The 14,461-nt window shown below is 47.2% G+C and overlaps 2 protein-coding genes across 2 annotated transcripts in view; one reads left to right on the top strand and one right to left on the bottom strand.

Annotated features, from left to right (window-relative positions):
- The window catches only part of trabd2b (TraB domain containing 2B), a 61,708-nt gene that overhangs the window by 13,572 nt on the left and 33,675 nt on the right, over nt 1-14,461 (top strand). The window lies entirely within an intron of this gene.
- Nucleotides 1,250-14,461, bottom strand: part of foxd2 (forkhead box D2) — a 122,939-nt gene continuing 109,727 nt past the window's right edge. The window contains exon 2 of the mRNA XM_076039655.1: nt 1,250-1,313. The gene's annotated coding sequence lies outside the window, so the exon portion shown is untranslated. The remainder of the gene's footprint in view (nt 1,314-14,461) is intronic.

Below are 14,461 nucleotides of genomic sequence, written 5' to 3' on the forward strand. Positions count from 1 at the left end.
CCGCAAATTGGTTTTAAACAAGATAAGCGGTTTAAGAAATATTTAGGTGGATGGAGATTATCTTTTTTTTTTTTTTTTCCAAAAGAAAAGATCAAAACCTTTCAACCCCTGGATTGACTTAACTATGTGTTACAACAATTGCAATATCGTCCACATTAGGGTTATTTGATAAATCCATTTGGCACAAAGAGGGTTGATGCGGAAATCCAGGGGGTCGAAAGAGAACGCGGACGAAATTGGCTGCCCCACTGCTGACGTGTGACCCGGTCAATCCCTGGCACGGAAAAAGAAAAGGAGCGAAAGAAAGAGAAAGAAAAGGAGCGTAAAAGGGGATTATGCGAGAGAAGTGGAGGAGCAGGCACAAGCGGCGAGGAGAAACTCTCCGTGTCACTCAGGACCAGGAGAGGAGGGGGAAGAAAAACCCCGACGAAAAAACAAAAAAAAACAAAAAAAAAACACCCCGTTCAGATCGGTGGCGCGCGGCCGGGGGGGAAGCACAGAAGCAACAATAACACAGGAAACGTTTCTACTTTCTCCACTCGGCAGCTTCCTCGCTGCCAGAATAAAAAGACAACAGTATGAAAAGAAAGAAAGAGGTGATGCTGCTCTGAAGTCGTCCTCTGTCGAGCCTTCCTGCTCCTCTGGCATCACGGCCAATTGCGCCTGTCATTCACCGGGGTGAGTTTTCTTTTTACTGACCCCCGGCACCGCCCCCACTCATCACGGCGCTTCTACCTTTCCCCCCACCCCACGCACACACACACACAGTCTTGGCAACCCGCTTGCAACGGTTTTAAAAAACCTAATATCAAACACATGGCAGAGTTTATGGAATGTAAATGAGATGAGGAATTGAATGGGTCTGCGAGGGACGCTCATTGTTTAGCGGCGAGCCTGAGTGATGGGCAGCTGTAATTACAGCCGGCGAGCCCAACTGGGAGAGGCGGCGACGGAGGGAAGAAAGAGGAGCTTCTCAGTGGGTGGCTCCTCCTCGCCGCTCGCCCTTGTGGGTGTGCATCATGTGATGATGTGTAATTGGCCTGCGGTCGCACCAGAGTTGTACAAACAGATTAGCGGGGAAACATGTCAGCCTGAGGGGGCCGGCGAGGTGAATGTGTGTGTTGTTGCCGGTCACAGATGTGGGATTGTGTGGGGAAACGGGTTTGATGGCGCAAAAGAAAAAAAAAAAGAAGCTAAAACTACATTAATGGCCCACAGGTGGGCGGTGGGAGTTTGTCGCGCACGCACGACTTAGCTCTCCCTCTCTCTCTCTCTCTCTCTCTCTCTCTCTCCCTCTCTCTCTCTCTCTCTCGCTCCCTCTCTCTGTCGCGGTGGCCACAGCGGCGGGAACTCGAGGGGCCCCGGCTGTTTACGCACAGCTGCACAAGAATATTGAACACAGACACGTTTGCTAGACAAATTTTCGATGCTTCATTTGCACTAAATTGAATTACGTTTTCACTGTGACCGCTCGCTGGCGGTTTGAAGACGCCGGAGCACACAAGCCAGTCTGTCTGCTTCTTCTTCTTTGCCTTTTTTTTTCCTTCGTAGCTTCACTGTTCAGTGTGATTTCACCATTTTGAACTCGTCAGCGGCACACGAAACGTCTTAACACCTTTCATATCTCGTCATGAGTGTTTACAGAGTTTCAAAGCAAGGGAGCTTTGAACACTTGTAAATCCATTGATGAAATGTGTTTTGTCCTTCTTTTGGCGCGTCCAAATATTTACACAAAGCAAATTTCTGGAAGTAGTGTATAAACACGGTCGATTTATTTTAATGTGACGATGCCAACAAACAGATTTAATGGTCGCGGTTGCCTAATATTGAAAGTTATTTAGCAGCTCGTTAATCTTGACGCAAAAATCCAAATGTGTTCAGCTCAAAACTAAATATTATTGACTTTCTTGAATTATTTAGAGTTTGAATTAGAGACACCAAAGCACAAATGAACTCTTAAAAAAAAATGGACACAAACACAACACAACGGTCAGGACCCACAGTGCCTGTAAAGATTATTATTGTATAAATCCGTCATAAGAAAAGACAGAGCCGCCCCTGTTACGGTTGGGTACAGGAGCTGAACTCTGGGAACTGACAGACATGTAAGTTTAACTTGGCTGAAAGTCAGCACATAAACAGTGCAAGTTATTGGGTTCTCTGGCCCCACCTGCCTTTAAGTAGTAACAGTGCTCTTAAGAAAGCACCTGGTGGGAATGACAAACACATTTTGCCCTTAAACTCAGACTGATATTCTAAACTCACCAATAATCTGCGTAATTCTGTGGAGGGGAAATGTTAAAAGATAGAAATCTCATCCATGTCCAGTAATTAAGTGCCAATAAAAGCCATAATAACATAAAAAAAACACAGAAAGTTGGGATCCAGAATTCACATTGGTCTGTTTATTTATTCCCATCTGTTCTTGTAGCTTCTTGGCTGTCGTTAGAATTTTAAACATGCACCACCAATAAAAAACAAAAAACAAAAAACAGATTCATTCAGCTAAGCTAATATGTACAGTACATCTGAAGACTTGTTTACAAAAGTCTCCAGCAGGAAAAGGTCAAACACAGGGAAGAGTGCATCAAACTAGCAAGAGTTACCTCAACTCTGCCTGCAGGGCAAGTCAGACATTGTCGCTGTTTACGACACAATGTAACGATAAACAAATGGAAAATGTGTGGCTCCAAATTAGGCCTGCAAATGACTTTATACGGGGTCACGTTTCCGCCGCTCAACCTCACAACGAACGCTGGAATGTAGGTTTGTCCTGCATGGCATCTGGCTCTGCTCTTCCTTAATTTATGGTGATGGTGGGTTGAAAAAAAAAAGAGAAAGCTCAGCAGCGAGGCTCCTCGTGCTACTGGTCTTAGCGCGGCAGCATCATGGTGTTCCACGACTTTACAGAATGCAGTGGCTGAATGGGGGAAAAAACTGGGGCTGCGAGTAATTTGGCCTGTTGTTTTGGATCCTCGCGAATCCGCTGAACGTGTCTGAGGCTGTTTTTTTTCTGCTCACGACACTGAGAACTCCTTGACAGAAGCCTGAACCCGTCGGAGGGAAAACCCCCGGATCTTTGGGAAAAGGACACAGATAGCGACTGAGACCTGGATCAGACGCAAGTCTCTTCCTTAACTTGGCAGAATACAAATGGAAAAAATGATAGGACGAGTCACACGGAGACCAAGGAGAAAAAACTAAACGCAGACCCTCCGCAGTCGGAGCTGTGCAAATGGGCTTTTAATACCTGCTAACAACTGGGATGTTAGCAAGATGGGTGGGATGAGTGAAGAAATAGATACGGCTGGAGGAGGAGAAGGGAGGGAGAGATGGGAGTGTTTGCGTGCACGGGATTCCAGCTGACCATGAGAACAATACCGCTGCTTCCACGCTGCTGCCCCCCCCCCCCTCCTCCCCCTTCCCTCACCCGCCCCCGAGCTGCGGTCTGCTCCACGTCTCCAGGCCCATCAATCTCGGTCGCGTTCGCGGCGCTACTCCTCGAGCTCTCCTTCGTCTCCGTGCAACCGACGCAAATGAAGACTCAATTATTTGCTCGTTGCCGCCGCCGCTGCTTTTATTGCTCGAGCCGTCTGAGGGACGAAACGTCCAGCTGGCTGCTCACCACCGAAAATTCACTCGAGAGGAGATTTACGCGCTGTTGAGACGTCCCGTCCAGTACAAGCATCACAAGCGCTCCGTCGGCTATCAATAACAAGGCCGACAAGTTAACACCCAATCTTGGTTGTTGTTTTTTTTTTTTTTTTTTTTTGACGTGAGCTGCTGGCTCGTCTTCAAACTGGCCCGGACGTGTGCCGCGTCTAATTGGATTTGGCCTCGGCCAAGTTCGTCGAGGCCGCAGCGCTGATTTATTTCCCCGCCCGTCCGCTACGCAGCGGTTGTTACATATATAGAAACAGGGACATTAAAGCATCGTTTATAACAGTGGTTCACAACTGGTGGAGTCTCAGAATCCACATTTTTTCCTTCGTCATGGAGTCGCGACCCAAATTTATTCTACAGTGCTCAAATTCATTCCACAGTAATAAAAACGCCAGCCCATGCACTTTCTATCATGTCTAGTAAAATGTCTAGTTAAATTGTGTGACCTGCAGAGTAAATGCCCAACATTTTCTCTATAAATATATACATATTTTAAAATGCCTTTGGAAGCTGCCCACCAATAAAAACAGCTCTGCAACCCACCGGTTGGGACAACGCTGGTTTAAAAGAAATTGAACCAAATTGGAAGTTTAGTTGCGATAAAAGACAAAGTTCATCCTTGTTTGTTCTTGTTCGTAAAAAAAGGAAAAGAAAAAGAAGAGCGAAATCGTTGGAGACATGTTGTTTTTAATTTTTGTGCGCATCATGACCTTTCAACAGTACAGCCAATACTGCAGATAGCGTGCGTTATCTGCCTTTGGTGCATGTGACGGATTAGATTTGTGCAGCGCTGCCAAGGAGGAACATTGGGCCAAGCAAAAGAGAGCCTGCAGCCGCCACCAGAGGCTCCTTTTTCCAAAAGGTTTCAATTAACGAGCGCTGACGAGTCGCGTAAACAGCTTTTGTTAATTGCTTCATTGCCCTCGGTGTCTCGAGCGAGCGAGCGCATGTGTGCCCTGTCGCGCATCAGTTCAAACCGGAAAAAGAAAAATAGGAGACAAGGGGCCAAGACGCCGAAGAGGAGCGAGAGTCCACAGTGTGTGAACAGGTCACATCGGCTAAAACCGCGTGAACTTTGCTATCTTTACCTCGAGCCGGCCGCTGTTTACACAAAAACGTCCCCCTCGCCCCACCACCATCACCCCGAATCAAACAATAAGGCTGGACGGCTCCCTGGAAACGGCTGCGAGGGAAGACGGGAATGATGAGGAGGGGAAAGAGGACGAAGGCAATTACACGAGGTGGTGAAAGCGGAGAAAGAAAAACAAACGGAGAAATGATCAAGTGCTCCGTCCTCTTAATTCCACATTTTTCAAAGGGAGCAAAGAAAATAGCGCCGTCCCCTCGTCTTTCTTTCAAGTCAAACCCAGGACGTTGGAAGGATCTACTAGCTGCGAGTCCAACTCCGCTTGCACGTATGCATCGTACACAAAGAAAATATCTTTCTGTTTCGTCCTGCTCTCGGTATTTATTTTCTCCCTCCTTTGTGAACAGTTTGAAAGTACCAGTTAAATTTCACAAAAGCAGTCACTCCGGGAAATAATCAGAACCATACCCATAACCATGGCTTGGCAAGCGGGCCTTCGCCAATTTGTCATGAGATGTTTCCTTGGGCTGCATCACCGGCTGTAATTTATTTCGCATGGGCAAACTCCTCCTCGGGCCTTTGACGGAAAAACGTAAACACTCCTGTCCCGAGTTCCTTCCCCCTCTTTAACCTGCAGCGAGAAGATCAAACCTCCCTGCCTGCTCGAGCCTCACCGCCATCAATCCCGCCCAGTCATTTGGCACCTAATGTGACGTTGAGACGCCTACCCTTCCTCACGCTTCGGCCCGGCCCACGCCGTCGACCGCACTCCCCGGTGGGGGAGGGGGTGCAGGCCAACGATTTGTCAAAATTATCAACAGCTCCTATGAAGAGAGGGAGGGAGAAAAAATAAACTGAATCCAAAGCGTGTGAAGTCTGCAAGATGAATCAGGAATTCCCTCCATCTTCGCTTCAGCTAAGCTGGGATGCTACGATCTTGGGGATGTAGACGGTTTTATGTTCTGGTTGTGGAAAATTCTTCTTGTCTGTGTGGACGGTGGGCCTTCGCGTTCGCCTCCAGCAATTTTCTCTCTGAAAAAACTAAACAAAAAATGAAATAAAATTTGCTTATCTTGGATGGCTTGCAGCTGCCAATGACTGTGGGCGAAATCATTTTGAAGGATGTCTGGTCCGGATTCAGCTTTTTCATGGGGTGGGGGGGGGGAAGCACTGCCCACCCCGGAGGATCTGGCTCTTGTAAAAAGCAACTTTATTCCACTTTTTTCTCCCAGAGAAAACACAAATAAATTCCTCTTAATCAGCCGTGAGCTCTTCGGGGGCTCATTTGGAAGGAATGCAATAGAAACAGGGAGTTAGTTATTTATAAGGTAAATGCGCTTCAGTTAGCTTGATTTCTCCCTCCCACCACTGGTCTTTGATATGCCCGGGGGGTAGCGGGGGGTGGAGGGTGGTGTGTGGGGGGGGGGTGATTCTCCGCCGAGGTGCAATTATTCGAGGCGGCACTTGAGGATTCAAAACGTTTGCAGCGTGGGAGACAATTCAGCGAGCGATTGAATGCTAACTCGCCGATACAATGAGAGGTCCTTGGCGCTCCGCTCCTGCTTGTCTTTGCCTGTTGCTTGCTGCTTTTTTTCGGAATAGTTGTGGGTGGGTGGTGGGTGGGGGGAGAAGGTCCTGAGTTCAGCTCCACTGAAAGGGGATCCAAACCGCGTGCTAACGAGAATGCCAAGTCTAACAGGGACTGACAGCTCATCACGGTGAGAGCTGCTGCGTGTGTGTGTGTGTGTTTGTGTGGGTTATGGGGGTGGTGGGTGCAAGGGGGAACCTCAGCGTCTGAGTGTGCCAGATATCTGTGCGTATTTATTATGAGAAGGCAAATATTCCCCGGTGAAGCCTTAATAACGCGCTTATTTTTTTGTCACACGTGCGCATGCAGGAATGCACCCGAGTGCATCCGCACACGGAGTCACGCACGGTCCCTTCACATGCAGCGAATCAGCGTGGCCTCCCTTCCCACCTAAAGCCATCCACGCGCTCCAGCAGTCTCGTGCACTTACCGGCCACTTTATTAGATTCAGCGTCCAATCGCTCGTTAACGCAAACAACCAATTAGTCAATCACATGGCAGCAGGTCAGCGCATTCAGGCCCGCCGAGGTGACGGAGACCAAGTTCAAATGGAGAGCGACGGGGACTGGTTTGACCTTGAACCAGGTGAACAATGGTTGCCTGGCTGCTGGTCTGAGCGATGCACCGACTGCTGCTGGTATCACTGGGTTTCTCACCACAGCGTTTACAAAGGACGGCCCCAAAAAAGAGAAAATAGGTGAGTGAGCAGTGGTCGTGTGGAAGGAAAAGGCCATGTTGAAGTCAGGGGTCAGAGGTCAAATGGGGCAGACTGGTGGGAGACCACAGAAAGGCAGCGGTAAGTCAAATAAGCGCTGGTTACAACCAGCGTCTACAGAAGCAGCAGTGTGGAGGAACGTATGGATTTACGATCACTGGCCACTTTTTTTTTTTAGGTACCCGGTTCTTTTTCGCTGTGTGTAGATGCATGATGTCACAGCTGTACAACGCCTGTAAAATGCCGTCGCTGCCTTTGGTTGGCTCGTTCACATCAAAGAGAATCGCCAGAGTTCTATCTCAGGACCCAAAATGCAACAGTTCCTTCCGCCGTGTCTAACATGGGGAGAAGCTCGTTTTCCACTCTCAGCGGCTGCACTGTAGTTGCCCCCTCACCGCCACGTCGGCCTCACCCCCCCCCCCCCCCCCGGAGTCCATCAAGCAGCTTTCGCCAACAGGATGACGAGCAGTTTGGTCAGAGGGCAGCGAAGGAGAGACAGAGAGGAAGACGTGTGGACGATAAAATGGGTGTTAAGTCAAAGGCAGGCGGAGGAGGCGGGACTCAGACGAGAGAGTGCGGTGGAAAAATGGTCCGAGGAGAAGAAAGAAAGAGAGAAAGCGGGGAGCAGGGAGGAGGAGAAAGTGCGAGGCAGATGAAGGCAGCCGAGGGGTCGGGCCGGGAGCGAGGGAACCTTTCTCAGATGAAAGGATTCCAGTGAGTCTCCGTCCGTCTCCTGGATGATAAACACATGTCCGTGTCACCCGTCCCTGCGCTCGGCTCCCCCTCTCCTCCGCCGTGCGTGTCTGTGTGTGTTCTCGCCGCCGCACGGAGACGAACCTCGCGCTCGGCGGTTTTTAAATCACGACCGTCTTTAAAATGCGGGCGCAGAACGCAACAACATGCGGACAACAGATTTCCTCGCTGGAGTCGCACGGGACGACCGGAGCGACGGCGATGAAGAGGAGACGGCCTCTCGGCTGCGAGCGCCGAGAGAGCAGATGTCGGCGGATAGAAAGAAAAACCTTGTATTAAAAAAAATATATATATTGAGAGAAGAAATTTAAAGATGAAATGTGCGGTCTAAATAAATAATTCATGACCGACAAAAGTTGAGTACAACAGTGAGTTACAGTGAGTTGCTGCCATTTGTCACACAGAGGAGAAGAGCTGTACAGTTCAAAAAAAAAATATCCTACACTACATCTGGAACCCAGCCTGGCCCAGTTCCAACTCGCTCTCTCCGTCTTTGCTCTCCGTCCCTGCTGGGTCGAAGAGCCTCTTCTTCTTTTTCTTGGAAAGCGTGAGAACGGCAGGACCTTCATCACGGGGAGGATGAGTCACTTTTTTCTTTTTTTCTTTCGTAAAAGTCATTTTCCCGTGTGTCACGACCACTGACTGCCCCACTCCCACCCGTCCCTCCACCACCACCACCACCACCGCCTCCCTGCGCTTTTGTCTCTCCCGCCACCCGCCTGCCTCAGCTCACCCCACACTCACTCACACACTCGACGAGTGGACACTTGAACGCTCGAGTGTGACGAGTGCCTCCTGTACGGGGTTCTGGCAACCAGGGGCTTGTTTTTTAACATGGACCACTGCTCTCCTCTGTGATTGACCAGCTCATAGTTTTATTCATAATAATAATAATAATAATAATAATTGCAATAATATAGAGAATTACAGATCTTGTCTGAGAATCACGCCTTTTTTGAGGTAAGAAAAAACAAAAGCGTGAAGTCCCCCCTCACCCTCTCACACCCCAGAGACGGGAGGTTGAGAAAGGGGCCTCTGTGGCCCGCTGCTGACCCACCTCCCAGGACCGGTCGCCACGGCAACCCTCTGCCTGGCTTTAAATGAACCAGGTGGGGGGTGCCGGGGTGTGGACAGAGGAGTCGGAGGGGTGAGGGAGGGGGGTTGGTAGTGAGAGGAAATGAGACTGGTGGAAAAAGGGAGATGGAGACGAGGCAGAAGAGGAGGAGGAGGAGGAGGAGAAGAAGAAAGGAGATGGATGTTTAGTTTCTGGTGGCGGTAAATATTGTTTTGGCAGTTGAAGAACGGTAAACCCTCGGCGACTGTGAGCTCCGGGGTGTTTTTGTTAGCTCTGGAAAGTCTTTTATCTCCCTTATTGTTTGTGTGCGCGAGCGTGTTTACACCAGCAAGCGTTTCATTGTTTGTGACGACCTTTGCAACAATTGTTTTAGCATATTTATTTTGTGGAAGCTGCCGAGTGCAAATCTCTCTACTCCCTCTCTTCTTTTTTTTTTTTCCCTCCCCCTTCTGCTTTTATTCTATCGCCGAACTCTGTCAGCGCCCCGTGAGTGTGAGTGTGCGTGTGTGTGTGTGTGTGTGTGTGTGTCTGTGTGTGTGTGTGTGTGTGTGTGTGTGTGTGTGTGTGTGTGTGTGTGTGTGTGTGCTTAGCCAGTGTAACCACGGCTACTCACCCGTAACCACACGCTGATGATCGGGTCACTGGCACACATTCACGCATGGAAGAGATCTCATAAACACTCGGGGAGAAACACGCACACACACGCACGCACACACACACACACACACACACACACAGACGGAGGCACTGCTTGATGTGGCTCCGTCTCCACTCGATCAACTTTGACAGATATTGTTTTCAGTGACCTTAACATCTGTGCGTGTGTATGTGTGCGCGCGCTTCATATCTGAAGCAACACACCAGCGCCTCATCGCTGACTCGTGCGCTCCCTCGCTGTCAGGAGTGACGTGTAGCTGGTGTCAAACCAAGGGTGATCTCATAAAAATCCTCCTGCTGATGAGGATTGTTGTGACACCGACAGTTTGACTGAAAGAAAATAACCGGCGATGTTTGGACAGCGGCCCCCAGTCACGCTTGTATTGACAGCTGAGCGTTTGTTACGAGTTTTGTCGAAAGGTTGGACGGCGTCCTCGGAGCGCATGTCATCGAAAATATATGATTCCGCTGAGAAGCAGCGCAGGAAACACAGAGCAGCCTCGCTGGGAAAGAGTTTTCTTTGCGGTGAAAGCGTGGCCTTACTGAAACGAGGTGTGTGTTGGAGGGAGAATGCCTGTCCGCGGCTTCAAAGCCACTTTGGACAGGGCGGTGGCCTGCAGGCACTGATGAGGAGATAGCACTCAGATCAGGCCAAGACCGTAAAGACGCCGCTTGGACTGAGGCACTTGGAGAGATTCAGCAGGGTCACTCTGAATAAAAGCAACTGAAAATGTGTACAGATCAGCAGGCAGTGGATTTTCATTTCGGGTCAAAAATATATATTTTTAACGATTGGAGGGTAGGAGAGCTTCTTAATAAGGAAGAAAAGGGGCATGTGAGGGTCAGAGCTCTTGCATGTTTGTAAGTGCTAAATACTTGCAAGATTATACAAATGAATTATTTCGCAATCAAACAGAAGCTCCCCCACTGCTCAGCTCTCTGTCTCTCTTTTGTTCTTTTTTGATATAAAAACAATTCTTTTTTTGTATAAAAAAAAGGAGACAGAGAGCTGAACATGTGGGCGGGAGCTTCTGTTTGATTGTGGATGGCTTTGGGGTGGCGCCCTCCTCCTACGCACCTGTTCCTCAGGGTATGCTTTTTTCTATGCTGTTTGTCAATTGATTCTACGAAAATCAAACAATGTGATTTCCTGGATTTTGTTTTTTACATTCTATCTCTTACAGTTGAAGTGTACCTATGATGAACATTACAGACCTCGCTCATCTTTTTAAGTTGGACAACTTGCAGAAATGGTGGCTGCCAAATTGTTGTTTAAATTACGGAACACTATTGTTCTGTTTAGCGTTCGATGCCAAGGATGATTCAGCCTGCTGAATTGGAAGCCCAAGTTGCAATGAAATGTACTGGAAAAATATACCCAAGACTTAAACTAAGATACGTACAGTACCTAAGTTTTCAAAATAGTGACAGTAATGGTTATATCCTTGCCTTCTCAGTGGAGTTTCAGGTTAAGTGAGGAAATACCTGCACTGGTTTGTTTTGGTATACAGCTCGTGCAGATGCTGCTGTAAAAATTCGTTTTAACCTACTGGAAAATGAAGAAGAATATAAAACTGAGAAATCCAATGTCTAAATTTACTCTCCAAGAATGGAGAATATACCAACATTCACTGAATGTTTCATAAAAAGATTTTGTAGGACGAAGAACATGCGTTAATTTTCTGCTCCTCTCTTCGCTAGTTTCCACTGGAAGTCCTTTACTGGCTGTTCCTTGTCTTCACTAGACTTATAGTTCAGGAAAGACAGAATCTGCAGTGGCTGCAAATTTTTTTTCTATCCCTCTCCCTCTCTCTTTCGCCGGCTCCGGCATTCCTCTCCGTCCGTGTGGCCTGTTTGATGATTTGCGGCCCATTTAAAGCCACAATCCTGTGATCTCTTAGTCTGTGCGACCACAAAACCTCAGCATGGCTGCCTAAGTCTGCCCTTGAGCCGCTGCTGGGTGCACAAAACACACATCAGCACACACACAAGGCACAGTTGGAGGAGGGGGAGGTGGTTGCGCACACAGACGCATGTAGTTACCTACAAATACACATCTACTGTACTCTCACTCTTCGCTCCAAATTATGACTCTATCCCACTGGCTGTTCTGTCGGGGGGGGGGGGGGGGGGGGCTGTGCTGAGACATGGTCCAAAACCCAATGTTTTTCTTAATAGAGGGTACGGGTGCTAAAACTATTCAAGGCAGCAATCAGAGACTTCATCATTTTGGACTTCTTTTTTTGCCAAGACCCCTTTTAGCTGGGAGTCTATAGGGCTGAGTGCTATGTAGGGTCGGCTGTAGATTGAAAATTGGTGGGGATTATCTGTGCCTTTTGCAATTTCCAAGAGGCGAAAAAAATGCTTCTACACCGAGAAGAACATAAAATACTGTGTACTGTTCAAGCATAGTCCAAAGAAAAATCTTTATTTGGAACAACGGACACGTGGTTGTTTGTTGGAAGCTGAGCAATGTCATTCACTTGCTAGTCAGCTGACTTAGACCTAGCAACCCAGCTAGAATCAGTTAGCTAGCTAACATGTTCGTGTATCCTCCCTGTATCTGCTAGTTACCTACATGTTCCTTGCCAGGGCGGCACATTTTAACTTGGCATTAATGCCGTGCTGTGTGTATAAATTGCCGTCCTCACTGTTTGTGTTTCACAGAGATTTAGTGAGCGGTCCTGAGTTACAGACGCAGTTACAGAAAGAGAAACCGTTTAGCCTGTGTGTTGATCTTAAGTATGCTCCACTCAAGTTCCAGACACGGTGGCTGAAGGTTGAAAGACACCAGCGGCAACAGAGCCACGATAACATATAGACGACAGAGTCGTTAATGAATGGCCAAGAATGTGACAAAGTACCATAAAACTTGTCAGTGACATGCGTGTCAGTGACTGATGAGCACTTCTAAAATCATGTGTGGAGCAGACCTGGTGTAATTCAACTCCATGGTGAAGCTAGAATAGAACAAGCTGTTCTCCACGGAGCTGAGGGTCAACAGACGATAAGAGAGAGACGGCTGCGTCGACAAGAAAAATACACTTTAATCTTGTCACAAACTTACCTGAAGTTGTATGCATAATGTGTATGTTATGTATATATGTTAATATATGTATATAATGAAATATTAATACATTTTAACAACAATTCACCCCCTCCAAATTAGCATTCCATGCAGTCCTACTGTGTGAATGCAAAATGTGTCTGCTAATGCTAGGAATGTTGCTCCTAATCAGTGCGCACACACCTTGCATTGTTTCTGTCTGCCATTGTTCCAGATTCATGGTTTAGTCTTTGGTTTAGTGGAAGGGAGACATTGCGGTTGTTTCTAATTTAAAAATTTGTTGTTGTTTTTTTTAGTGTTTTTAGGTGCAGTCGGTCAATCCGTTAACCCGTTTTGGTCTGCACAAATCAAAGCTTCAGAGCTAATTTGTGCTAAGAACAGAGCTAACAGAGCTAATTTCACAAAGTAAGCCTTCAGAGACATCACTACGATAATCAGGTCGGCTTATGATGTACAAAGTTGAGCGAAATTGGCGCAGTAACTCGGAAAAAGTTAGCCCATGTAGAAAGTGTTCGTCTTTCGTACTTGGTGCGTTAGTTGGCATGCCAGTAACGCAAAAAGACAAGAAAATAAGAGATGTTTAAGCGCTGAAAAAGTCACTTTTTCATAATAGGAGCCCTTGAACCGCATTCAGAAGCTTAATATCAGAGTCATTAAAAGGCAGCGTCTCCTGTGGCCTTCCAGGACTCAGCCCTCCACCTCAAAACCTCAGCAGCGTCGGAAAGCTCTTCCCCCCGTCCTATCGCTGCCTTCACCGCCTCCCACTCGCAGCTTCTGTGAACAAGCATTCCTGTCTGTTTGTTTGTTTTTCTCTGTCTCCATGTTGGCGTCCCTGCCTCCGTCTCTCCAGCCTGCACACAAAATGTTTTTTTCCCCCCTCGTCTCTATTCTCTGTGTCTCTCACACACAAACACAAGCAAGCACGCAGGGGGAAAAAATGCATTTATTTTTCTCTCTCTCTCTCTCTCTCTCTCTCTCTCTCTCTCTCTCTCTTTGTCTCTCTCGTCATCCAGCCTCCCTGCCGTCGGCGCTGATTAAGCTGCTCTGATGATGCAGGCCGACTCGTTTATGGGTCCCTCGTAAACATGATTAATTCGTCCTTGGTTTAGTTTTTCTGGATTGGCTCTGATGTCTGCCTAGCTTGCGATGACGAACAGGTTTTTTGATTAATTGCAGAGCTGCGACGCCAAATGTGTCTCCAGTAACAAAAGTAGCACCGACGGAGACCTCTGGCTACTCTCCAAACGACATGAATCCACTTTTAAACGTGAAAATGAAAAGAGTCAGAGGTTAAAGATCACCTGACATCTCAGGAAAAAACGACATTACAAGTCCTAAAAACGATTTGCTGATTCAGGAGATCTTGTAGTGGGTTGATGTTCTTTTGGTAAAGTCCTGAATCAACCCTCTATTTATTGGAATTCTGAACATGCTTCACTTAATGTTACAAGATTTGTATATATTGTGGATATTGTGCTGTTGTGCAGATTTATTAAACCACTCAAATGTTAAATGTTCAGCTTTTCTGGCAAAAGTACCTACATTCTGTACTCAAATGGCACTTCTTGGATAAAAAAAAAAAATACTTAAAAACCAAATCTACAATCACCAATTCCAGTTTTAATTCAGTAAAAGTAAAATACGACGCCTCAACAGTGTAAGGACAGAGGAAATCAGCCTATTTCTGGAAAGCCAAGCCTACATCTTATTAATAATGTGAAGATTATTAGATTTCAACTGTTCTAACTCTACTAACAAAATTCAAAATCACATTTCCTGATAAAAAAAAAAGAAGAAGAAGAAGAAGAAGAAGAAGAAGAAGAAGAACATTAGAGAAATCGGCAAGGCCGAGTCTT

The sequence above is a fragment of the Nelusetta ayraudi genome, unplaced genomic scaffold, assembly GCF_046127955.1.
Source record: "Nelusetta ayraudi isolate G7.1 ecotype Tasmania unplaced genomic scaffold, CSIRO-AGI_Nayr_v1 ptg000059l, whole genome shotgun sequence".
Classification (NCBI taxonomy): domain Eukaryota; kingdom Metazoa; phylum Chordata; class Actinopteri; order Tetraodontiformes; family Monacanthidae; genus Nelusetta; species Nelusetta ayraudi.